We start from the raw sequence: 26,759 nt of genomic DNA, 5'->3' as shown, positions 1-26,759 counted from the left end.
CCAGCAAGCCTTGCGCTCTCGGGGGGAGATCCCCCGGGTGCGCAAGGCTGGCTAACACCAGCGCGGAGCATGGGGCGTCCTCCGAAGGCCTTGCACACCTCCCTCCTGGTTGTGGTGAGGGGGGGACACTGTTGCAACAGGGTAATAAAGATCCAGCTTACTAGCCGCTTTGCTTCTCCATATACTCTGGTTGGCCTCTGTTATTTTCTCCTACCTATATGGAACCCACTTAAGGACTATATGGGATCTTGGATACCCCATAAGGGGAAAGAGGAGGTTTTTTCTTAGAACAAAGGTCGTAAGAATATGTTTGGTTGGCACGCTTATTTATGGCATGATAAAACCAAAACACACAATAGCGCTATGAATCAGGTTATTCAGAAAATCCTTTTTACAGTATGGGATAAATATAATAATCTGCTGGAAAGAAAAACACCTCTTTGGCTTCCACCCACAAAAGCAACAGCTTTTTTTAAAAATGCAATACGGAAGAAGCAAAGGGCAACTTACAGAGATCTGTTGGACTTTTTGGAAGAAGAAATAAAACTGAATAAACAGGATGAGGTGGGAGGTGTGGTGGCAGATTGGTTTCAATACCATCAAATCATCCTGTTTGGACAAGATAAAGGGAGAGGTTTTTGGACTGAAAGTTCACAGTTTGAAAGAGATATTATTGAGAGGAAAGAGAAAGTGTGTTTCTCAAATTTCAGGTAGAAGACTGTCCAATCTGAAGAAGTGTGCATGCACACGAAAGCTTATCCCCAGAACAAACTGTTCAATGAACAGATGGTTTTCAGTGGAAGAGATCTGCACAAGTAGCTAAGTGTGAAGCAGTAAAAACGAAAGTGCAACCTTGTGAGCAGAATACTCCACACATCTTGGGGTCTTTGTGTAATAATTGTGCAAGTCAGACTTGAGGCAAGCGCTGAAGGCTCTTCAGGGCTGGCAACCTCTTCCCAATCCCACTGGGTTCCAACAACCGCACTAACACTTAACTGTACAGAATAGGCACCTGGATGCAGAAGCCAATCCAAAGGGGTGGCTGGTAGTGGAGGTGGTTAAATACACAAGTTCTGAGTTTTTCATGTGCGCTAAAACTCAGCCTGCTTGGTTGTTATTTTTTATTTAAAAAAATATTTTTACCAACATGCTATAATATTATTGTTTTAGTTAAATAAATTGTTTAAGTTCTTATTAAGGAAATGTTGTCCAAATATAGACAGTAAACTTATTAAACCTCAGAATGATTTCATAATTATCTGTCTATGTACTTCTAATAGTGTAACCAAATCAGAAATTTTTGATTTAAATAGAATCATACTGACTAGTGATTTACCGTAAATTGTGATTGAAATCAATTTGACTTATATCAAATCCACCCTGATTGCAATCTACCACAATGTCTGAAATAAGGATGGAACAATACAGAGGCGAACAGGACAATGTCCTGGCAGCTGCTACTACTTAGGGGTCTGAAACGGATAAATGACAATATTATCAATCATCACACACTCAGTTTCATCAGCAGAGAAGCCAAGATGCATCCCAGCAGGACTTTTGGGTTTGGGCTAGGCTACCAAATGGTGGAATTCAGGACAATCCAAAGTATGGAGATAAGTCGTAGTGAATACAGATGATCTGGGACAGCCAACACCCTCAGCAGGGAGGCTGGGTGATGGGGGTGGGGGTCAGGGGTGCTGGAAGGGGAGGGGTCTCTGTCGAGGCTCCTCCCCTTCCTTTAACCCTTCCATGGACTCCCTCTCTCCGTTTCCCCACCCAAAAGGGACCCAGCCAGGCGCCCCACGACCCCAGGGATTCCTGGGGACAAACTGGTAAAATCAGCAGTGGTACACTGGGTCAGAAGTATAGGTCATGATTAGAGCTGGGCGATATATTGGTATATTGCCCAAGACTGGCTTGAAGTTTACATCGTGATAACTGTTTCCTAATACTGAGCTGGCAATATATTACGAATCACAATGTGTGCAAGGGCTAGGCAACACCTGCTTTTCAACACTGCGATAACTTACCAGCTAAACGCTGCAATGTTAGTAGCAACTAAACCTCACAATATCACCTGCTAAACGTTGCCATGTTATCAGCAGCTAAACATTTAAATCAGCCACAAGGTCTGAAATAGGGGTGGAACTGTACAGAGGAGAGCAGCACAATGTCCTTGCAGTTGCTACTACTTAGGGGTCTAAAATTGATAAATTACAATATTATCAATCATCATCTCAGTGGGACTTTTGGGTTTGGGCTTGGCTAGCAAATGGTGGAATTCAGGGAAATCCTGTATGGCAATGATGATCTGGGACTGCCAGCAGGGAGACTGGGGAATAAGATGTGATGGAAGGGGAGGGGTCTCTGTCGAGGCTCCTCCCCCTCCCATTAACCCTTCCATGGACTCCCTCTCTCTGTTTCCCCAGCCAGGCGCCCCACGACCCCAGGGATTCCTGCTAGGGGCAAAGCGGGAGAATGGGGGGCCTCAGCCCCACCCCCAGCCCTGCTTGGGGTCCTCCTTCCCCTTCCCGCCCAGGCGTCCCGGGGGGGGCAGGGCAGCTGAGCATCTCTCGGCCCCCCAGGAAAGAGAAAGGGGAGTCTGGCGGTGCTGCTGCTGCCCAGGAGATCTTGCCAGGTGTAGATCCCTGCAGGTGTTGGGTCCCCCCTTCCCCCCCTGGGTCGGGGCCTGGATCGGGGCCCCTGTCGACGGGCCCCAGGGAGGGCGCTTTCCTTACGGGGGGGGTCTTCCTTTATCCCCCCTCCTCTCCCTCCCTCCTTACCTCTTGGTCCTCCGCCTCCCTGGCTCCGGATTAGTCCGCTTTCCTTGTCTGCAATAGAAAGGGGGGCGGCGGCGACGGGGGGGGGCTCTTCAGCGACGCCCCTCCTTCTTTCCCGGTCTGGGAACTTCCGGCGCTCTTCGCGGCGACACTTCCGGCTCCTTTTGAGACGCGCGCATCCCTAGAGCTACGTCCGCAGAGCAGCCCCTCCCTGTGTCCGGAGGGGAAGGAGACGGGACGGCGCTGCCTCTGGCCTCCTGCTCTGGGGGCTCCATGGGGACCCGGCCCCCGCCCCCCAACTGCCTCTCCTCCTCACGGGGAGTCTCACGGGGGGCGGCAGGGAGGGGGAGGCTCTCCTTCTGGGCCTCCTTCTGCATGCCAAGCACTCAACCGGGGTCCTTCTGCATGCAGAGCAACTAAGCCCCCTAACAGCCAAGCCCAGCTTCAAACACCAGCCCCCCTCCCCCCCCATTAAAAGACTTCAGGTAGTTGTTTTTCTCTTTGACATCTGGTGGGAGGGCGTTCCACAGGGCGGGTGCCACCACCCAGAAGGCCCTCTGCCTGGTTCCCTGTACCCTCACTTCTCGCAGGGAGGGAACCGCCAGAAGGCCCTCGGAGCTGGACCTCAGTGTCCAGGCTGAACGATGGCGGTGGAGACGCTCCTTCAGGTATACTGGACCGAGGCCGTTTAGGGCTTTCAAGGTCAACACCAAGACTTTGAATTGTGCTTGGAAATGTACTGGGAGCCAATGTAGGTCTTTCAGGCTGCCCCTCCCCCCATTAAAAGACCCCCCACTGGATTCAGAGGCATGGAGGGATTCCAGACAGACAGAGGCGCCCTTGCTCTGGGATTCCCTTGCCAGCAGGGAGACTTCAAAAGCCCCCCCCCATGCCTCCCCCTTCCCTCATTTAGTAGGGAGACTTTTCATCTTGTGGTTGGGTCATTTTAAATCCAGTTTTTCTCTCTCTCCCTGCAATTTTAAGCAATTGTGGCTCTTATGATCCCTGCAGGGTATTAAGTGTTGTTCTAACCTCCCTATTGCAGGTGGAAAGAGGAATGTGGGGCTTGCTTATAATATCTTAGGGTGGCAGGATTAAGATTTGGGGCTGGGACTTTCAGAGCCACTTTTCGCATGAGATTTCTTCCAACTACTGGAGGAAAGTATGTCTGAGGTTTATGACAGAAATATAATTATTACGGGTGAATTCAATGGAGTAGTATCACTGGACTATGACAGAACACTGAGGGAAAGTGTCTCAGAAGAAGGCAAAATACCAAATACTTTTTTGATTATATCATTATATCATTGCCTGCCTACCAGAGGGACTGGACACATTCCAATTTGCTTATAAAACGAAAAGATCGACAGAGGACACTGTGGCGATTGCCCTCCATGCCGTTCTTGCACATTTTGAGCAATGGGGGGGGGGGTTATGCCAGACTGCTTTTTTTAATTTCAGCTCGGCATTTAATACCATTCTACCACAACGTCTGATGTCTAAACTGGAAGATCTGGGGCTTCCGTTATCACTGTGTGGGTAGATATTGGACTTTCTGTCAGACCACCCCCAGAGGGTTCGGTTGGGCCCTTATACCTCTAATACGCTTAAGACTTAACACAGGAACACCACAGGGATGCGTACTTAGTCCACTCCTTTATATTCTCTACACGTACGATTGTGTCACTGCGCACCCTAGTAATAGGGTTGGCAAATTTGGAGATGACACAACCGTGATTGGGCTCATCTCTGAAAGGGAGGGTGAAACGGACTATAGAGATGAGGTGGAGCGACTCCAGAGTGGTGCAGAGCTAACAACTTGCTCATAAATACAAGGAAGACAAAGGAGCTTGTGGTGGACTTCAGGAGACAGAAGAGCAATGTCCAGCCACTTTTGATTGATGGGGTCTGTGTGGAGAGGGGAACAACGTTCAGATTTTTGGGTATTGAATTACAAGAGGATCTGTCCTAGAGTGTCAACACAAGGGGGCTTGTGAAGAAGGCGCAGCAGAGACTGTACTTTTTGAGAATCCTAAGGAAAAACCATCTTCCGCAGAAACTGCTGCTTGCCTTTGTTACCGGAAAATCCGAGGGCTCTCTTGGACAAGACACCAACCAGAGCAATTCAGAGCAAAACAGCAGCCAGTAGGCTCGGTCTTTATTCAAAGGAAAAGACTGTCGCGACAGGACTCCCACTGCCCACGAGGTGAAGCAAGATGGAAGCCCCGAACAAAGGGAGACCCTAACTTTTATTAGTTACTAATCCCTGAAGCTACACCCTCAAATTACATCATATTTACATCACGATTAAGTCAGAAAACAGGAGGAGTCAGGGGAGGGACTGGGCAGGTAACCCGAGTATCTCAACACCTGGTCAGTGTCCCTCTCCCCCTCCCTTGTAAGTCAATTTGAAAGTCAAAGAAAAAAGGTGCAGTTTCCTGCCCCCTGAGGGAATCCGGACACAGTCCCTTTGTCTTGGAAGGGGCAGAATACACCATCGTATGCAGTCCATTGTGTCCTTGGCCGTCTGGTGTCTGCGCCCATCAAGCAAGCCTTCAGGGTAAACAGATCAGTTGGGAGGAGACGCTGTGTACGTGCTCGTTCGGATGGGGGATTATGGCTGGTCGGAGCCAGGTCAACCCCCTTTGATAGTTCTTGTAATTTAGAGCAGAATAAAAGCAGTCCGATGAAAATCCAATGTACGGCTGATTTTTGGTGAATATAAAACGACAAAGGCTTTGAAGTTCAAACCAACCCCAAGTTTCGGAAACAATGTAGCAAGGCCTTCATTGGATTAGTCACGGTCAATTGAATTAGGAAATGTTGTATCAGCGAGCTGTCAAACAGGGGAAGTAGCGAATGCCGGCTGCAGTACCAGCGTAGCCGCCGCCAGGGGCGCTGTTCGCTAATGCGGATTGGTTGAGGCGGCAGGCGGCTGACCCAGGGTTCGGTCGCCCGGTCTACTCATGTCAAAGATAGGGCGATGCGGAGGGCTATAACGAAAAGCTGTCAGGCTAGCGCTTCCTTATTTACGGAAGGCTATTTTAGGAGATGACCCTCTAAAGGGACATCTCCGGGGTCAGGGAGGGGGACGTGTGCATGTGTGAGTGTGGTGCTTGTGCATTACACGTGGGTGTGAATGAAGGGGGGGTCTCCGGCGACACCTTCTATCACTGTGCCATTGAGAGCGTGCTCACTTATGGCTTATGTGTGTGGTACGGAAGCTGTACTACCCAGGACAGGATGGGGTTGTGCAGAGTTGTGAAGGCAGCAGAGAGCATTGTTGCCTGCCCACTCTCCACCTTAGAGCAGATTTATGCCACAAGGTGCCATAGGAAGGCACTGGACATAGTAAAAGATCCATCGCATCCTGGTCACTGTCTCTTCAACCTCCTGCCATCGGGACGGAGACACAGGACGATGAAGACAAGAACGAGCCGTCTCAAGAACAGCTTCTTCTCCAGAGCGATCTCGGCTCTGAATGGGAAACCTGGACTTTGAAAGTTATCTAATCTTCCTTGCTGTATTATACTGTATTGTTTTAATTAGTGTTTTTATAGTTGTTCTGATTTTGTGTGGAGTGCCCTACCTGGGTGGATGGAGCAGCCAAGTAAATTTCATTGTCCCTGAGAGGGGGCAATGACAATAAAGATATTATTATTATTATTATTATTATTATTATTATTATTATGGTTACAACAATGGATCTACTAGATCAGGGGTCAGCAGACTTTTTCAGCAGGAGGCCAGTCCACTGTCCCTCAGACCTTGTTGGGGGCCGGACTATATTTCGGGGGGAAATGAGCGATTTTGGCCCGCCCGCAAAGAGGCCTGAAGATGTTTGGCTTTACCTGTCCCAGTTGTCGTCCCAATAGCCCCAGTTGGTCTTCTCCAGCCGGGTGCCAGGGCAGGTTGGAGGCAGAAGCAGAAGCCGGTGAAGACAGAAGCAGAAGCCCCGGCGGAGCCACGGACGGAGGCAGGGGAACGGGGGCATTGCCAGAGCATTTACCCACCAACTGCTGCTCTTCCCAACCCGCAAGTGGCAGCTGCGGCCGCTGAAACAAACCGCCTGAACGCCATGGGAGGAATGAAGGAGGGAAGGGGTGACGAAGAAAGCGCGTGAGGAAGCGGCACGGAGAAGGGGCGCAGAAAAGGAAGGAAGGGCAGACTGAGGGAGAGGGAGGAGGAGCAGGAGGAAAACTCAGCCGCAGCCGGCATCCAGCGTCACACCCCCTTCCCAGCACCACCCTTCTGAGGCAGGCAGGCGGGTGAGCCGACCCCCCCGTTGATGGCACCCGGTGTTAAAAATCATTTGGAAATATGGGGCAGGATGAAACTTTCACTTTTACGAAGGATTTCAACCATAAAGATTTACCTAAGATACTGTTTGTATTCTAAATGATACCAATAATAAATAATACAAGCTTCTTTAACAAATGGCAAAGAGATATTTCATGATTACTCTGGCAGGGGAAAAAAACACCAAGAATACAGTATAAAATTTGGATAGATACTAAAAATAGAGGTGGCTTTGCACTGCTAGATTTTCTACTATGAAGCAGCCTCTTTGTGTTGGTTAAAAGAATGGATATTGTTGGACAACACACAATTGCTGGATACCCAGTGGAATCTTGGTTGTTGAACGCTTCGGAAGTCGAACGTTTGGGGCTTTCAAATGCCAACAACCCAGAAGTGAATGTTTCCATTTTTGAATGCAATACGTAAATAAAATTATATACAGTATTAATAAAATTATCTATATATAAAGCAATTGAAGCACTTCCCACACTCATTCCATTCAAACTATTTATGATTTTTCAGTTTGTGGATTGTCCTTGCGAGTCCATTGATGTTTTGTAGGAACATCAGGACTGAAGCTCTATGTACGCTCCATATACGTAAGTGGTTTTCCCTCTTTGAGTTTGCTGGTGTTTGCCAAGGTTTCCACTTCTATTGAAGGTTTCCACTTTTATTGACACTCTTTCCACACTCCATACATTTATTTGCTTGTTCCCGAGTAAGTCTGTTGATGTCGTCTAAGTTTCCTGTGTGTGAAATTAGGGTTCCACTCTGAAAGAAACTCTTACAACTCTCCATACATTTAAATGGTTTCTCCCGTGTGAGTCCGTTGATGTCTTCTAACATTTCCAACATCGGTGAAGCTCTTTCCACACTCCTTACATTTAAATGGTTTCTCCCCTGTGTAAGTCCATTGATGTTTTCTAAGTGTTCCACTCTGACTGAAGCTCTTTCCACACTCCATGCATTTAAATGGTTTCTCCCCAGTGTGAGTTTGATGATGTGCATTCAGGTTTGCACTCTGACTGAAGCTTGCTCCACATTCCATGCATTTAAATGGTTTCTCTCCAGTGTGAGTATGATAATGGGTTCTCAGCGCTCTACTCTCAATAAAACTCCTTCCACATTCCATGCATTTAAATGGTTTCTCCCCTGTGTGAGTCCATTGAAGTCTTCTTACTGCTCCACTAGAAGTGAAGCTCTTTCCACACTCCATACATTTATATGGTTTTTCCCCTGTGTGAATTCGATGGTGGACTGTAAGTGTTCCACGATCAGGGAAGTTCTTACCGCAATCCATGCAATTAAATGGTTTTTCCCCTGTGTGAGTCCGTTGATGGATTCTAAGTGTTCCCCTACAAGTGAAGCTTTTTCCACAATCCATACATTCAAATGGTTTTTCCCCTGTGTGAGTTTGGTGATGGATACTAAGTGCTGTACCATCAATAAAGCTCTTTCCACATTCCATGCATTTAAATGGCTTCTCTCCTGTGTGAGTCCGTTGATGTTTTCTTAGTGTTTCACTGTAAGTGAAGCTCTTTCCACAATCCATACATTTATATGGTTTTTCCCCTGTGTGAATTCGATGATGGATTCTAAGTGTTCTACTAACAGTGAAGCTCTTATCACACAGCATACATTTAAATGGTTTTTCCCCATTGTGAGTTTCATGATGAATATTCTGTCTTCTATTCGTACTGAAACTCTTTCCACACTCCAAACATTTAAATGGTTTCAGTAGGTGCATAGTGACCATTTCTGGAGACCCATATATAAGTCTAGTGACAAGGCTTGGTGCTTGTGGTTGGTTGAAGGAGTGCTCAGTTGGAGAATGTTCTTGGGGTTGGACCTCCATCTCTCAGCCTTGCATTATGGAATGGAGAGAGCTGGAGGTGCAGAAGGAAAGCAGCTGGAGCCTGACCGCTGGGAAGGCCAGATTGAGACACCCACCCCTATTATGATTTATAATAATTATATGCCGCCAGGTTTCGCACCCGCCTCCTGACACTGGCTTATCTTAGCGGAGATTCCCTGTCCAGGCCTCTCTCGCTGTTCTTCCTCCTTTGCCCTGGGTGGCCAAGGGCTTCTGGATATTCTAGCTCTGCTCCAACTGGGAATTATTTATTAAATTGTTATATCTCTCTTCATTTGAAGATCACAAGATAAAAATATGTGTTACACTGAAAAAGGTGAGTATTAAAGGTGAATGTCAGGGTTTCAGGGAGAGAAGAGCAGATGCCAGAGGAGACAGAGAGCGAGTGGGAGGAATCACAAAGAGATGAGGAGGAAGATGACGGGGTCCAAAGAGAATCCATGAGTCTCAGCAGCGAATCAGAGGATTCCCAAAAGGGAGTTCCCCTAATTAGGCAAAGGGGGGGAAAAGGGGGAAGCGGTGAAGAGCAAGAAAGCGAAGGGAGAAACCCCAGTGGGGGGCGGACGTCGGAGTCGGCGTCTCAGCCGGAACGGAGTGAAAGGGGTGGAGTTACCAGTTTGTCGGAGGGAGCAGAACTAGGAAGAAACAGGGGAAGGAGGTTGGAGCAGGGTGCTCAGCCGGAAAGGGTGGAGAGCAGAACCGGGGGTGGTGTAGCGGTCGAGAAAAAGGTCAAAAGCAACGTACGCGCGCCAAGTTCAAACATAGAGGCGCGCGGAAGTGAGGAGAGTTCAGAGGAGGAGCCCGGCCCCAAAGCGAGAAGGAGGGGGGAAGAGGCGGCAGAAGATTCAGCCTCAGGCGAGTCCCGGCGAGGGGGAACCCAGGGGGGCAGAAAGACCCTGCGGAAAAGGAAGGAGAGGAAGAGGTGGTCCAGGGCAAGGCTCTTAAGTTGGTGTCTGGGCGGGACGGATTCAGAGGGGACTTCGGCGATCTGACGTAACAGATGTAGAGTCACTATGGTGGACTGTAAAAGCAACAATGATCTTCAATAAACTCTTTCTGTAAATAAGCTGGATCGGAGTGAGGTCTCTTGTGAGCTGGGACCCAACGTGTGGCTCTGACAGTGAATAACACTGATTGTGGGAAGAAAAGAAAGATCAAAGCAGTGGTGTGTCCAGCTGAATGTAAAATAATAATAATTATAACAATAACAACAACAATGTGTAAAGAAGAAACCAATCTTCAAATCAGTTTCATATTCCCTGGCTGTATTTCTCAGCCACTATTGTGACTCAGAATCTTAGCCACACTTTTTTCTAGAATATCAACTGGATCTCTCTGTAATAGGAGCCAGACATCCCTGGGATTGCATCCGGACATTCCTTTAGTGTGGGCAGCAGCGGCGGCGGAGGAAGGAAGGAAGCAACTTTGGGGGCAAGCCACTTCCTTCTGAAGGTCTTCCCCAGGGGACGGCAGGCTTGATATACTGCTCAGTGGGGACCCCTTGGCTTTATAGTGTTAGGGTCTGGATACCAATCATAGTCCCTGAACAAATGTCTCAAGAACCTTTAAGATCCAATTTCACCAGCTCCCAAGTAACACTGAGCCCTAGAGGAACCTTCTGTGCTGAGTTGAGGCACCTCTGGCCCTCCAGATGTGGTTGGACTCAAAGTACCACCTGCCCAAGCAAGGATGGCCCATGGCCAGGGAGGATGGGAGTCTTATCTGGGGGGACACACTTTCTCCATCTTCCCCCTCCTCTGAAAACGCTTTCATTTCTCCTTCCTCCGTGATCTCCAACATCTTCCTAATGAAGTCCCACCAACTGCTCACATTCCCAAATCATCCTGCACCACTGACTTCCCAAGGCGGCTGCATTGTGTCTAGGACACTGGCAATGGGACAGCACCTTCCACTGGATGAGAGGATAGAGGGTTGTTACGGCAAAATCTGGGTGTGAGGCTGCTCTGCCACCCAGCTCATCGGACTAAGTCCGTGGGTCCCTGCGGAGGAAAATGAGCTCAGCCGGAGACAGGAGCAAACTGCAGAAGATCCAAGTTTATTGCGCAACAGGTTCAAGGCGAGATTGAACAGTGAGAAAGGGGTGACATGAGTTTTTGAAACTCTCTCCATGTCCCAGAATACAGTGCAAAACACGTCATGAATACATTAAAGAGAGGTTTGGTTACACAGATTACATCATGAATATATTAAAGGGAGGTTGGGTTACACAGATTAACATAAGGAGGAAGGAGGGGGGAATATGCAGAGGTACACCAGATTAACATAAGGAGGAGGGAGGGGGGAATATGCAGAGCTGGAGATATGCACAGATAAACACTTCCTGGGGATGAGAAAACAATAGTCCCAAATATGCAGTCTGCCACCTGACATTGTCTGGAGGAAAGGCTGATCAGAGCAATTTGAAAAGATTAGGGTCTTGACACCTTGCTTGAGGGATTATGCTGGACAGGGGAGGTGTGATGGAGTCCTAGAGTAATTGAGCAAACTGGCACGCTGATTTTCTATGAATTTTATAGATTTCAGTCCCTTTTGACATTGACAATTGGAATAAATGGATATATTGTAGCAAAGAAGAAGGTAAAGAAGACATGCCCCCCCCTTTCCGTATCAGGGTTAAATCAGGGCTGGCCAAGTGGGACTCCGCTCCGTCCCCTCCTTGCCCCTTCCTGCATCTCCTGCCTGAGGGGGCTGCCTCAGTTTCCCTAGTGGGGGAGCAGGCCCTGAGAACAGTCTTCTCTCTCCCCCCAAAATACAGGAAACACGACAAAGAAGGCCTTGGAGTGTCACCGTGGAACATAGCAACAACAACAACAACAACAAAAACAACAACAACAACTGGTTGTAAGTCACTTTGGGCTGCCCTGAGCAAGAGAAAGCAACTAATAGATTAAATTAATTTAAAAAATTAAAAAATTAACCCTTTCATGGATTCCCCACTCTCCCCCCAAAGGGGACCCACCAAGCCAGAATTGCAGCGCCCCAGGTATTCCTGCCAGGGGGTTCAAGTCCCAGCCCTGGGGCGGGGGGCCTCCCATTTCTATTGCCTCAAAGGCGCCCAAGGGGGGGGGAGCTCTTGCAATGCAAACCCTGTCGGTGCTCCCTCTGCAGGAAGCCCCCCCCCGCATTTCCCATAGTAAAAGGCAGGAAGGCAGATCTCGGGGGGGGGGCAATGCAATCCCTGCGAAAGGAGGGGCCCCGATCTTCAGCCGGATTGCATGCATCGGGGCCTCTGTTGTTGTTGGGGGGGTCTCTGCCCCCTCCCCCCGCCCTTCGCCCCCTTCCCTCCCCCCCGCCCTTCGCCCCCTTCCCCGCCCTACAGCTTTACCTCTTTGTCCTCTCTGTCCCTCCACTTCTATCGCTCGCTCTGCTATTCCGATTTCCTTTCTCTGGGGGTCTCCAAGGAGGCGCCCCCTCGGGGGGAGGGGCTCCTTTCTCCTAAACCAGCCCCTCCCCCGCTCGCCGGATCCCCAGAAGGGAGGGGAGGGGGAGGGGAGGAATCCCCCACTTTCCTTTCATCCCCCCCAATCCTGCCCCCCCTTCCCAGCTGCCCTGTTTGCAGATTCAGGGGGAGGAAAAGCCCCTCCTTCTCTCCCCCCCAAGATATAGATATATTTCGCCCCTCTTCTCCCTCCTCCTCCTCCGCAGAGCTGCTCCTCCTCCGGGAAGGTGGATCAGGCCACTCCCCTCCCCCCTTGGCCCCCCTCTCTGCCTCTCTAGGAAGCGGAGCTCACTGACCGGGGGGGGGTGCAGGAATGAGTGGCCCCTCCCTCCCCGAAGACACAAATTCTCCTCCTTCCAAATCAGCTCCGTTTTCCTGTTTCTCTCCTGAGAAAGTCCCGGGTTCGATCCCCGGAGGCGGCAGGGAAGGGGACCCCCCCCACCTGGGAAAAAGCCCTCCGGGGCAGGAAGGGGACATGCCCCCCTTCATCTCTTTTAATCCCTTGCCGGGAGAGGGGAGTCCAGTCTGTCTCACCCCCATTTCCCGACGGGGGGGGGGAGGCAGGGCCGGGGCGCAGGGGGTCCCCGTTACAACAGCCCCGCAAAGTAGAGCGGAGTTGCTTCGCCCTTTTGGGACTTGGAGGAGTAACTTACGACCCCCCTAAATGGGCTTATCCCTTGCCATTATATGTATATATATATCTGCTGATTTTGTGTGAGCTGCTCGCAGGACAGCTTTGGTTCAAAGGTGAAATATACTCAGAGTCGCAAAGTGATTTCATGCTCTTTATTTAGCTCATAGTGGTGAGGAGGAATGAATGAATGTCCCCTCAGAGTATCTGCTTTATATACATTATTTACACAATGGGCTGCACATGATTGGCTAATTCTGGGATTCTACTGTAAGCCAATCAGGTTGTGGATTCACTTCTATCTGGAGCATGATTGGGTGGTTCCTGCTAACCAATCATACTGCTGCATTGTTCTAGGACCAATCAGACTGCTGCCTTTTGGAGCCTATTGTTCTAGGACCAATCAGACTGCTGCCTTTTGGAGTCTATTGTTCTAGGACCAATCAGACTGCTGCAGTTTGGATCCTATTCGACTCAGTACATAACACCCCTCCCCTCTAAGTTCCAGTCCTGCCCGGGAGGTCGCATTCATAGTCCTCAAGGTACGCCGGCGGCCTACGTGTGCGTTGCGGCCTGTGGTGTTCCCTGGTCCGGGGTTCAGGTTCTGGCTCGTGTTCCACGGATGCTGGCTGTGATGGGGCTGTTTGGTCTGGCGCAACCGGCTCGCTCAGTCATGGTTCTGGTTCCAGTGTCCTTTCGGCCTCACGGGTCCTCTCTGTATTTACTGATTCTGCCTCTCCTGCTTGCCCCTGCTGCTCTATGGGCCTCACTGCCCCACTGTTCCCTTGGGACTCCTCTGACCTGTCCTCCTCCTCCTCCTGGTTTTCTCCCGGGAATCGTCACCGTATCTGGTCGCAGTGGCGGCGCCAGCATTGCCCCCCATCTGTTAGCACCTCGTACGACACAGGGCCAGTGACCCTGGTGACTGTGGCGGGTACCCATGCAGGGCCTGCCCCAAAATTCTTTGCGTACACTGGGTCCTGGGCCGTGAAGGTCCGGGGGTTCCTGCCTTCCCCCACCACTACCTCATCCTGAGCTCTATCGGGGTGAAGGCGGTCCAATCTGATTGCAAGGCGCCGACCCATTAGTAGTTCAGCGGGGCTCCGGCCAGTCGTTGAGCTGGGGGTGCTGTGCTGTGCTAGAAGGAATGTGGCAAGGCGGTACTCCCAATCCCCTTGCGTCATGCGGCGAAGGGTGTCCTTGGTGGTCCGCACCATGCGTTCTGCTTGGCCATTGGTGGCCGGGTGGAATGGCGCCGAACGGATGTGGCGGATGGCGTTCTGCGCTGTGAAGGTTTGGAATTCTCCTGACGTAAATGCAGTCCCGTTGTCTGAGACGAGAGTGTCAGGGAGCCCGTGGGTTGCAAACAGCCGGCGTAGTACCCGGATGGCTGCGGACGTAGAAGTGGACGGTACCAGTGCGACTTCCAGCCATTTGGTGTAGGAGTCCACCACTATGAAGAATGTTTTCCCCTGAAAGGGGCCAGCGAAGTCCACATGCAGGCGTGACCATGGTGCTCGGGCGGACTCCCATGACTGGACTGGGGCCCTTGGGGGATCTGGGCGGGATTCTTGGCAGGCCTGGCAGTGTTTGACCCAGGCCTCTATCTCTCCGTCGATCCCCGGCCACCACACGTAACTCCTGGCAAGGGCCTTCATTCTTACTACCCCTGGGTGTGTCTCGTGTAGGGCTGTGAGGACCCTTTTGCGGAGGGGCTGGGGAACCACGACCCTGCTTCCCCGTAACAGGCACCCCTTGTGGGCTGACAGTTCATGTTTGCGGGTTGTGTAGCTGGCGAATTCTGGCCCGGGGCTGCTTCTGGGCCATCCCCTCCACACCCAGTCCAGGACCCGGGAGATGACCCTATCTTTCTTCGAATGGTGTGCAACTTCTTGTGCCTGAATGGGGCGGTCGGGAAGCAGCTCCAGGCTCATAACCTCTTGTGCAGGTGCTGGGTCGGGGCCTGTTTCCGGTAGTGGTAGCCTGCTGAGGGCGTCTGCATGGCCCATCGCCTTTCCAGGGCGGTGAATCAGTGCATACTGGTAGCTGGCAAGGAAAATTGACCACCTGAGGATGCGAGGAGACAGCACTTGGGGGGTATGCTTTTCGGGGGCAAACAAGCCAAGCAACGGCTTGTGGTCAGTCACCACGGTGAAGGGCCGCCCGTACAAGAAATCATGGACTTTTTTTACTCCCTTCACGATTGCCAGACCCTCCTTGTCGATTTGCGAGTAGTTCCGCTCGGTTTCGTTGAGTGTCTGGGAAAAGTATGCTACCGGTACCTCTCTTCCATCCGGGAGTTGGTGTCCCAGGACAGGGCCAATGCCATAGGGTGAGGCGTCGCATGCTAGCACAACTGGCAGCCTCTCGTCGAAGTGTGCCAAGACCGAGTTTGAAACAAGCAAGTCCTTGACTGCCTGGAATGCGGCCTCCTGGCGCTGGCCCCACACCCAAGGAGCCCGCTTGTCCAGGAGTCTGTGTAGGGGCTCCGCTACCGCCGCCTTGTGGGGAAGGAAGGAATGGTAAAAGTTCAATAGTCCCAAGAAGGCCTGAAGTTCAGTCTTGTTCTTGGGCGCTGGAGCATCACAAATGGCCCGTACCTTGTCCCCAGTTGGGTGGACCCCTTCTGCATCCACCATAAATCCCAGAAAGTCCACCTGAGGCACTCCTAGAAGACATTTTTCCCACTTCACCTTGAGACCCGCCGTCTGAAAACGGTGCAGAACGGTGCGGAGGTGGTCCTCAAACTCCTCGGGTGTGGGCCCGGCAATCAACACATCATCGAAGAAGGGGGTGACACCAGGAATCCCTTTAAGGAGAGAGTCCATTAGATTCTGGAATATGCCTGGTGCCACGCTGACCCCGAATTGCAGCCGCTTTACCCTGAACGCTCCTCTGTGCGTCACAATCGTCTGTGCCTCTGCTGTAGCCTCATCTACTGGCAGCTGTTGATATGCTTGGGCCAAGACCAGCTTGCCAAAAATTTTCGACCCAGCCAGGGTGGCAAGGACATGGCTGACCACTTGCACTGGGTATGCATGGGCCGTGAGGGCCTTGTTTATGGTACATTTGTAGTCTGCGCAGATGCGGACCGAACCATTAGGCTTGACGGGTGTGACGATTGGGGTTTCCCAGGGGGCATTAGGCACCGGCTCCAGCACTCCTTGCTCCATGAGTCGGTCCAATTCCTCATCTATACGGGGTTTCAGGGCGAACGGGACCCGGCGGGCCTTGAGCCTGACCGGTCGTACTGCAGGGTCAAGCTGTAGAGCAATGGGGGGGCCCGTATACCGTCCCAATTTCCCATCGAAAACCCCCGGAAATTCCTTGCATATGGCGTCCACATCCACTTGTAAGCTCATGTGGTTCACCCCGGTGATGGCTAGCCCCAGTGGTCCAAACCATGCCAATCCCAGTAAGCTAATGTAGGGGCCCTTGACCACAAGCAAGTCCAGTTGCCGCGTCCGCCCTTGGTGTTGCACCCTGAAGGTCCCCACCCCCATTGTGGGGACCTTACGTTTCTGGAAGTCCCAGAGGGTGAATGGGGCCAGTCTGAGTTTGGGACCCCCAGTAGGGCACAGTTTCCTTAAGGTCCTTGCCGAGATTATGGATAGAGTTGAACCCGTGTCAAGCTCCATGCGGCATGGGGCCCCCTCTATCCGTACCTCTAAATAAATTTTCTCTACGTTGGGGTGGGGCAACTGGTATACCTGGAAGTCCGTGAGCTCCGTTGAGTTGCCTTGGTGCGTTGGGCCCCGGGACCTGGGGCTCCTGGATTGGTCATCTGATGCCTGGCGTCGGGTGGGCCGAGCCCGGCACACCCGGGCGATGTGTCCCAATTTTCTGCACTGCCTGCACTCTGCGTTGCGGAAACGACAGGTCCTCCTCTCGTGACTTTCTCCACAGCTTGCACAGTTCCCTCCTTCTCGTCGAGGCAGCTGTGGTATGTGGGCTGCTTGAGTGCGCTGCTGTACTCGGTGCACCTCCTCCCTGTCGGATCCTGAGTTGTTGGTGAGGTCTTCGTGGTGGACCCTCGGTTGGGATGGCTGGCTCGGCCGTGCCTCTTGCGTCGACCTCTCGGCAGCTTCCGTTGCCAGGGCCTCCTCCAGAGCGACCTGGAAAGTTAGGTTCTTCTTAGCGTAGAGGCGTCGTTGCAGCTTCTCATCCTTCAGGCCACCGACGAGGCGGTCACGAAGCATGTTCTCCAGCTCTGAGAAGTTGCAGAACCGGGCAGCTTGGCAGAGAGAGGTCACAAACCCAGTTATGGTTTCCCCAGGGGCTTGCCGCTTTGCGTAGAAGGCATTTTGACGAGCCACCACTGAGGGCTGTGGCGAAAAGTGCTCCTTCAGCTGTTCCATTATGGTTTTGTATGGAACAGTGGCGACGTCTTCAGGTGCAAGGAGAGCCCGGGCGATTTCAAACGTCTCCTCTCCGCAGACGCTGAAGAATATTGCCCTCTTCTTGGCGTCTTCTTCATTGGTGATCCCTTTGGCTTCTAGGAGGAAGGTGAAACGGGAGGCGTACGCTTCCCAGTCTCCAGATGCTGGGTTGAACGGCGAGAAGCTGCTGTCGGTTGCCATTCTGAGTTCCTTGGGTCCCGGAGCTGAAGCCTGGATACACGATGCGAGGCAGCGGTGCGGCAGGTGGCGGTGCTGTGTGTGGCAGTCAGCTCAGCGGGATCCCACCTTCGTCGCCAGTGAAATATACTCAGAGTCGCAAAGTGATTTCATGCTCTTTATTCAGCTCATAGTGGTGAGGAGGAATGAATGAATGTCCCCTCAGAGTATCTGCTTTATATACATTATTTACACAATGGGCTGCACATGATTGGCTAATTCTGGGATTCTACTGTAAGCCAATCAGGTTGTGGATTCACTTCTATCTGGAGCATGATTGGGTGGTTCCTGCTAACCAATCATACTGCTGCATTGTTCTAGGACCAATCAGACTGCTGCCTTTTGGAGCCTATTGTTCTAGGACCAATCAGACTGCTGCCTTTTGGAGCCTATTGTTCTAGGACCAATCAGACTGCTGCAGTTTGGATCCTATTCGACTCAGTACATAACAAAAGGCAAGACTGAAATGCAAAGGTTTCCCCCCATTCGTAGCAAAGAGCTCTTCCGCCGCCCCTCCTCTCCAGATCCAGCACTCCCCCCTTCCTCCCCCCTTGGAAGCCAGAGCCAGAGCATCGCCCCCTCTCATGGGAGTCTCTTCCCCTGCCAAGCAGCTCTTGCTGGCAAAGGTTTAGTCAGAATCGCCTTTCTTGCAGCTTGAGGCCATGGGTTCGAGTCCTACCCTACAGCCTAGAATAGAGTTCTCTTTCTTTGTTGCTGCATCACCCTGTGGACTCAGGTTAAGCTAGTGGTCCACCGAGACCCCTGGATGCTCCTCACGTGTACTGCTAGTCAGCCAGGTGTCCCCCATCCTCTATTTGTGCAGGTGGGTCTCCCTGCCTAGGTGCAGAGCCTGACGTTTGTCCCTGTTGAAGTTCATTCTGTTACTCATTCTGTTCTGCAAGGACGTCCCCCAGCGGAGCTGCTATTCCTCTTACAGGAAATCTCAGGGGAGCATCAATAGCGCAAGTTGCACCCAAATTCTCGGTCCTGGTCCTCCCGAGTGGTGGCTCTATGGCTGGGCAGGATCTGTCCCGCCTCAGACTGCAGGGGAGGCAGCTGGCAGGATGGACCGCTCCCCAATGCACTCCTTCTCCCAAGGGAGGAGGGTCCTGGCTGGACATCTCCTCCCCCCTGACTTGGTCTGCTTCCTCAAGTGGTGGAATCCATGTGTCCCAGAACAGAGGGTCTTCCTTGCAGGCTGAAGTGGGGCAGTCTAGATACAGGCTAAACCCCTGGGGGTGTGGAGGAGGCAGAGACCTTGGGCCTCTCCCTCCCTTCCCCACCCCGTGAACCATGGGTTCAGCCGTTCCTGGAAAGAGCCCTGGAAACTGGCCCCCCCAGGTCCACGTGCCCCTATGACCTTCAAAGGAAGCTGCCTCAATGCTCAGAGGTGGCTCCTCCCTCCAGGCAGCGTGTGGATTTGTAGAAAGTTGACCCTTAAGTCTGGGACCTGCCAAACCCACACTATAGACATCCACAGGGTTTCTCCCCTATGTGCGTTATCTTGGGTATAATGTGATAGGAGCTTCCAGTGAAGCATTTAACACACACTTAGGCTACCTCCTAAGGTACTGTGGGTAAAAGCCTCAACGCCTAGGGCTTGCCGATCGAAAGGTCGGCGGTTCGAATCCCCGTGGCGGGGTGCGCTCCCGTTGCTCGGTCCCAGCGCCTGCCAACCTAGCAGTTCAAAAACACCCTTGGGTGCAAGTAGATAAATAGGGACCGCTTTCTAGCGGGAAGGTAAACGGGGTTTCCGTGTGCAGCTCTGGCTCACCAGAGCAGCGATGTCACGCTGGCCACGTGACCCGGAAGTGTCTTTGGACAGCGCTGGCCCCTGGCCTCTTAAGTGAGATGGGCGCACAACCCCAGAGTCTGGCAAGACTGGCCCGTACGGGCAGGGGTACCTTTACCTTTTTACCTTTAGGCTACCTCCCCATTGCATGGAGGTCTCTCTGGCACTGCCCACTCTCTGCTCTGCCACATTCCCTCCTCATGCACGATTTGCAGCTAGGAGGCCAGTCCTTCCTAGTTATGCTGCTAAACAGATCTGCCCCCCCCCCCGAGATAATGTTTTATATGAACACTTCCCTCTTCACATAGCTAAGAACGAGGAGGTGTTGTGACACAATTTATTTGTAACATATAAACAATAGCACTTCCAGTCTGGAGCCGCCATGGCAAACAGCAGATCCCATGATAGTGGACATGCAGATAATTAAGGAGGATTGGAGAGTTATTATCCTTGGAAGCCCCCCCCCCCCGGGTCGAGGGGGTGAGTTCTCACTCGCAGATCGTCCAATACCTGTCGCTTCACTCTAAGATGCGGGGCAGGGGACGCTGATTGCATGGCACTGCACTTATCGGTAACTCTCCAATGTAGTCACCATGAGCGGCGGTTCCTCTGTTTTTTAAGATAGATATGAATTTGGACTTTAAAAACAGACATGCTCTGGAAGAAGGAGACAAGATAACCTGCTGATTGAATCAGCCACTGAGTGCGAGGGTCTCGATCTGGAGAGGACTGTCGTCGTAACCGGATTGGAAGGTGGGTGAAGGGAAGCCCTTGTTGGAAAACGCTCTGGGCTATCTGCAGCCCCCCTTCCGGATCTCCCTCCGAGCGTCCTCCGGTGAGCATAGCTCTGGAAAAGGCACCCCCTTCTTCTCCAGGGTGCTCCAGTGACATAAACCATCTTGATTTATGCACACTAGCCTTCTGGCTTAACTCAGCAAAAGAAAGAAGCATCGTAGTTCTAAACTACTATTTATTTACATAATATTTACATACATATGCATAATGGCATCCGTTCTCATCAGCTCCAAGAACAAAACAGAATGACATAAAAGTGACAGAAGTTTCACAGTCTCACACCGGAAGGGAGATAAGACAGTCTTCCTTTCTCACGCTCCACTCAGACAGGCGTGTGAAATATATCAAACATAAAATCAGCACTGGGGAGCATGAAATCCTAACAGCTTTTGTTCTTTCTCTATACATGCACAACAATGTTTTATGATGTGGCATTCCTTCACTCAAGAAAGAAAAATAATTTCTAATGGAATATAATTATTAATGGATGGTAATTAGTAATGGAAAGCTGGAAGTCAGCCCTTGTTCTTGTGGTTGAGTCGTTTAGTCGTGTCCGCCTCTTCATGACCCCCTGGACCAAGCACGCCAGGCACTCCTATCTTCCACTGCCTCCCGCAGTTTAGTCACACTCATGCTGGTAGCTTCGAGAACATTGTCCAATTATGCCTCCCGCAGTTTAGTCACACTCATACTGGTAGCTTCGAGAACATTAATTCAAAAGCATCAATTCTTCAGCAATCAGCCTTCTTTACGGTCCACCTCTCACTTCCATACATCACTACTGGGAAAAGGCAAAATGCCAATGAAAGATGGACGAGTCGATTGCACAGCAAGAATCAAGTTCTCGGAGTGGGGTTGGGGTGGGGAATACCGGAAATAATAGATTACAACAGGAAGGGAAAGACCAACCTTAAAAGATATTCCACACAGAAAGTTACAAGATATAAACCCCTCTGGCAAATTGAAAGATATGGAATAGCTAAATACGAACCAAGTCGCTACATCAGTGGCTGCCAAGATAAAGGAACAACATTGGAACGGAACTATTTTAATTAAAAAATAATGGAAGCAGGAGAAGGAACAACAACAACAGCATCTCCCGAGACCACAACATGGGAAGTCATCCAAAAATGCTTAATTTGGAATAGAATAATTGGCTTTTTTAATTGTATTATGAATTGGTATTGTATTAATGTGACTTATATTGGATTATTATTAATAAAAAAACTAATAAAATTATTATAACAACAATATATGAGGATTTGGATATTAGCAGTATGTATAAGACACTTCTACTCTTTTTGTGTCTTTTATTATTATTAATAAAAAATACATTGGGTATACAATATTCAATAATATACATATTCAATAATAACATATTCAGCTCAACCATATGTACAATTCTATATACCTTAACACTCCTCCCTCCACAAGGTTTATTTAACTTTTAACATTTTAATTGCCCCAAATTGTTCAAACCTACCCAAATCAGTATCTTCTCAAACCAATCCTCCTCTTTCTCACTGACCTTAAGCCCTTTCAGTCTATGTATAAGATGCTTTTCGTCTTTTTGTGTCTTTGTTGTTCCATCAATGGGAGTTATGATGCTGTTCCTATAATACTAATCCCACCAACCCTGCTCCCAAACTACCACCACAACTCCTAACACCAACATTTCCAACTCTCTCCACCAAGGCCCCAAAATCAGCTGGCTCTCAGCCCATCATCACTCACCCCAGCACCCCAGATTCTCCCCCTCCCTATCTAACATTATATTATATCTGCTATTATACTTGTATAGACAGGTCTTTAAAGAAATGAAGGTCATGTCTCACAACTTTATATACAAATACCTGAACTTCACATGCACTCCATGCATTTAAGACTGATTTCCCATTATCTGAGTTCATTGATGGGAAGGAAAGTGAGCACTCATAGAAATACGTCAAACACTCCATACATCTAAAGGTTTTCTTCTCCCCTTTGAGAATCTGTAGAGGTTTCTTAAGCATCCCATTCTAACTGATGCAGCGCTCTGGGACTTCCAGGTTGTCGCATCGGAGTTCAGTCGCCTGCCATGCACCCTCCGCAGCAGATCAGGTCCTGTGGTCAACTGGTCCCCAACCATTAGCCCCTCCCTCACCTGTCTTTGCTCTCCGGCCAGACCAGGTTTCTGGAGCAAGGCTGGCAGACCCTTTGACCTTTTCAGAAACAGGACGAAACAGAACTGGTAAGGCTGCCACCACTCCCTTGTCCCAGGGTTACCTTAAGCCACAGCTCAAGGGAGACGGCCGGGCTTCTTTGTTACCGGTTAACCCCAAACTACAAGTTGCTTCCACAAGTTTGCAGGCAGAAATTCTTTAGTAAGGCGCAACCAAGAAGCTAGGCGTTGGATTTAGCTATTCCCCCGGATAGGCAAACACAATTCAAGAGAAAGTTTCTTGCTTAAAATTTATTTTAAAACACAAAGAACATGCTAAAAAGCAGGCACATCTTTTGGTAGATTACAAGTAAAGAGAAAATAAAAATGTTGCAAAATATAGCTAGCTAATACTCACTTCTACACTCTAAGGCAAAGATAGGATAGTTCAGAGTCCTTCAGAAATCCGCATTCAGAGGTCTTAGAAAATCTTCATCACAAAAGAACGGCTGCTTAGGTGGAACATCAGCAGCCGGGCGATTTTGCGGACTGCAGAGCGCGCCTTCCCAGCCATTCTCAAGATCTTCTATCCCTAATTTGCACATGGAATCAGATCCCCCAGGCCCAATCACCACTCTTGGTTACATTTGAATTCTCCAATGACCAGCTTGTGGGCTAATAATTTTAACTTCTGACAGCTGGGCCAATTAAGACTCCAGAGCCTAGATCAAAGATGTTTCCTCCCTTTCTTGGCGCTTAGGCAGATGCACCTCCTTTGGGCAATTAACAGGAAGATAACATCACCGGCTGGATATACATAACTTCCCTCACAGGTGTCAACCCTTCACATTATCCAGAGAATTCCTCTCCCATAGTAAACCTTTCACGCCCTTGGAGCCAACGGGTCTATGGGTTAAAGCAACAGGACCTACTTCCCATAATTCTTGCTGGTTTCCCACAAGGCCTCACTCTCCGCTTGACCAAAGTACTAACTTTACTACAGGTGCCCTGGGGGTGGGAGAGAGAGAGTGGGTATAGCCCCCCCCCATAAGGCTCTGGGGTTACTAGAACATCGGAGCACTCTGCCAAAAGTGGAAAGCTATAAAAATGTTGGGTGTTAACAAGAACTTAACTATGGGCCAGATGAGGAAGACACCCTCAACCAAAGTAGAGAAGGAGAAACAAGAGGAGAAAGAAAGAAAAAACCGACTTGATGGAGATTCTTGCTTTCAGAGTGAAATCAGCTTATGCAAAAGCAAATAAACTACCAGGAGTTTGATTGATTTTATGAAACTCAAGATCAAGAACTCCAAACACACTACCAGAAAAACTGATTACAATGCTCAAAATTGCTGAAGAAAAGAACCAGCTATAAGTTTCTGGCTGATATGCTCAAGAAGAATTCAATTCCCTTTAGTTGAGAATTCCTGGAAGGGATTTTTTTTAAGTACATAGGGAAGAAACAAAGATGGCAAGGGCCAATAAAAGAAGAGGCATTCTAAGGATCTAGAAATATGGTCAAAATTGAAGTTATCACTGCTGGGCCGAATTGCTGCGATAAAGATGAATGTATTGCCTAGGATGTTGTTTCTGTTTCAAACATTGCAAATTTTGGACAAGATGGACTGTTTCAAGAAATGGCAGAGAGATATCTCTAGATTTGTCTGGCAGGGCAAAAAGCCTAGAATAAAATTTAAGATTTTAACTGATGCCAAAGAAAGAGGTGGATTTGCCCTGCCAGACCTAAAACTTTATTATGAATCAGCCGCATTTTGCTGGCTGAAGGATTGGCTGCTTCTTGAAAACACGGACATCTTGGACTTAGAAGGTTTCAATAATGTTTTTGGATGGCATGCATATTTGTGGTATGATAAGGTCAAAGCACATAAAGCTTTTAAAAACCATATTGTCAGGAAAGCATTGTTCAATGTCTGGATGAGATATAAGGATTTGCTTGAAAGTAAAACACCAAGGTGGCTGTCACCAATGGAGGCTAAGGCTCTGAAAAAACTTAATATGGAGACAAATTGGCCAAAATATTGGGAAATTTTGGAACAAGTTGGAGATAGTTTAAAGCTGCAGAGCTTTGACAGTTTAAAAACTAAGGTACGAGACTGGCTTCACTATTATCAAATAAGGGAGGTTTATAACTTGGATAAGAAAAATCAAAATTGGAAACAGAATTGTTAGAACCTAAAACTAAGAATTTATCAAGAATGTATAACTTGCTGTTGAAATGGAATACTCAAGATGAAATGGTTAAATCTGTCATGATTAAATGGGCACAAGATTTTGGACACAACATTATGATGGCTGACTGGGAAAAGTTATGGACCACAGGTATTAAGTTTACAGCTTGTAATGCCTTAAGAGAGAATATAATGAAAATGATTTATAGGTGGTACTTGACCCCAGTCAAGCTGGCAAAAATTTACCATTTGCCTGATAATAAATGTTGGAAATGTAAGGAGATTGAGGGCACATTTTTTCACCTTTGGTGGACATGCCCCAGGATTAAGGCCTTCTGGGAGATGATTTATAATGAAATGAAAAAGGTATTTAAATATACCTTCCAAAAGAAACAAGAGGCCTTTTTCCTGGGCATGGTCGGCCAATTGGTGTGAAGGGAAGATAGAACTTTTTTTATGTATGCCACAACAGCAGCAAGAATACTCATCGCAAAGTATTGGAAGACACAAGAACTACCCACCCAAGAAGAATGGCAGACGAAAGTGATGGACTATATGGAACTGGCTGAGATGACTGGCAGAATCCGGGACCAAGGAGAAGAGTCGGTGGAAGAAGATTGGAAAAAAATTAAAGTATATCTTCCAAAATATTGTAAAATTAAGGACTGTTAGAAAGATGTTGGAAAAAGAAAATTAGGTGGTTTTGGTGGAAATGATATAAAGGATTTAATGAAAATGAGTTGATGAAATTGATGAAAGAGAGGACGTTAAATCATAATATATTAAATTAAACTAAATTACTTAAATGACAATAAGGTTGGATGGATTTGCTGAAAAAAAACGATTTGAACTAGAATACAAAATTGGGAGGTGTGAGGAGGTCGAGGAAATAAGTAAAGGAAGAAAGTAATGTAAAGGTTTATTCTGTTTTTTTCTTCTATTTTTGTTTGTTTAAGTGAATGTATTGTTATCCTATTTTTCTTTTCTTTTTCTTTTTTGTATTTTGTATTGCTTATATTTTTTCTGCTTTTTGTAACCTTTAAACTCTGAATAAATATTATTATTTTTAAAAAAGCAGAGGCATTCTAGAGGAAATATATTTTAAAAAAGAGCTGGGAGATGGCTGCATCAGTAGACGAGCTGGAGGAGGGAGATAGCTGATAAGGGGAAAGGGGACTTAAAACTGTTTAAAGGATTCAATGATGGATTTAAAATTGTTTTCATTGAATGTGAATGGTTTGAACAACAAAACCAAATGAAATAAAATTACACATATTACACATAACAACAAAAATGATTATTGGTAAATAAAGGACTAGGACAGGAATTCATATAAACGACAGCAGCAAGAGTACTTTATGCACAAAAATGGCCAAATCAAGAGACAGCTACACTTGATCCAGAGAGCGGCAGTTAAAAGTGATGGAATATGTCAAATTGGCAAATTTAACTATGAAAATAAGAAATCAAGGCAGACTTTAAAGAGGAGTGGAAACCTTTTGTTGAATATTTAAAGAATTTTTGTAAACATGTACAAACACAGGTAGGAGCTGAATTTGTGGGGGTGGGGGCACTAGGCACAAAGCCCTCCTGTGGGATTCCGGCACTCCTGGACGCCGTCCCTGATTCGCTCCACTAGTTGCAAGAATCTTCAAAAGAAACAATTTGGACAAGATAAATTGCACATACTTCAAGGAAAAAGGGGGAGTAAAGACTGCTGACAGAAGAGATCTCTGATAACAAGACAAGAATAAAATATGAGAAGATACGTCAAGATACGGTACAACAAATGACTGAGGGGGGGGAACCTGCCTTTCCTTTTTTTTATGTGAGTAAACAAGAATCCCCTCCCCTAATGAGTCAGAAATTAAGGACTTAAGCTGTGGATTTAAGACTGTGTGGAGATAAACTTTCGAACCAAAGCAATGTTTCAAGACGAAGCTGGAAAGCTAAGAGTTTTGGAATGACGCAGTTAAAAATGCCGTCGCCATTTTGGGAGGCATTGTTGGAGCTCTTGGGTCTGGGAGGAGAAAGAGAGAAATCAACTTCTCGGTGGGACTTAAGAGCGACAAATGCCTAATTTATGATGGAAAGAGCGATGTTATCTATGAAGGAGATATATGGAAACCATCTGGGCTTAGTTTGGAGAAATGGGAAATCCACACAGGATTATTATATTTGCTT

The 26,759-nt window shown here is 48.7% G+C and overlaps 1 protein-coding gene and 1 long non-coding RNA gene across 2 annotated transcripts in view; one reads left to right on the top strand and one right to left on the bottom strand.

The window, feature by feature from the left end:
- LOC309362408 (uncharacterized protein) overlaps positions 1-12,524 on the bottom strand; it is a 109,631-nt gene extending 97,107 nt beyond the window's left edge. Inside the window, exon 1 of the mRNA XM_081931754.1 lies at positions 12,299-12,524. The gene's annotated coding sequence lies outside the window, so the exon portion shown is untranslated. The remainder of the gene's footprint in view (positions 1-12,298) is intronic.
- LOC309362410 lies at positions 11,520-23,744 on the top strand. Its single transcript, XR_014164953.1, has 2 exons — positions 11,520-11,577; positions 22,426-23,744. It is a non-coding gene; the product is annotated as an uncharacterized lncRNA (long non-coding RNA).
- The last annotated feature ends 3,015 nt before the right edge of the window (positions 23,745-26,759 follow it).

Source organism: Podarcis melisellensis, assembly GCF_964234715.1.
Source record: "Podarcis melisellensis genome assembly, contig: HAP1_SCAFFOLD_170, whole genome shotgun sequence".
NCBI lineage: Eukaryota > Metazoa > Chordata > Lepidosauria > Squamata > Lacertidae > Podarcis > Podarcis melisellensis.
The sequence above is the reverse complement of the archived record's forward strand: the minus strand, read 5'-3'. Positions and strand labels throughout refer to the sequence as shown.